We start from the raw sequence: 360 nt of genomic DNA on the forward strand, positions 1-360 counted from the left end.
CTACTAGTTCTCTATAAATAGGACCTTTTGCTATTGTATTTTCATCTTTGGATCACTTTAGATCTTCAGATCATCTTTGGACGTCTAGTTCTTAGATCATGGGGGCTGGCCTCTCGGCCATGCCTAGACCTTGTTCTTATGTATTTTCAACGGTGGAGTTTCTACACACCATAGATTAAGGTGTGGAGCTCTGCTGTACCTCGAGTATCAATGCAATTACTATTGTTCTATTCAATTCAGCTTATTCTTGTTCCAAGATATTCAGTCGCACCCAAGAACTTGATGAATGTGATGATTATGTGACGCTCATCATCATTCTCACTTATGAACGCGTGCCTGACAACCACCTCCGTTCTACAA

This window comes from Arachis duranensis, chromosome 6, assembly GCF_000817695.3.
Source record: "Arachis duranensis cultivar V14167 chromosome 6, aradu.V14167.gnm2.J7QH, whole genome shotgun sequence".
NCBI classification, from domain to species: Eukaryota; Viridiplantae; Streptophyta; class Magnoliopsida; order Fabales; family Fabaceae; genus Arachis; species Arachis duranensis.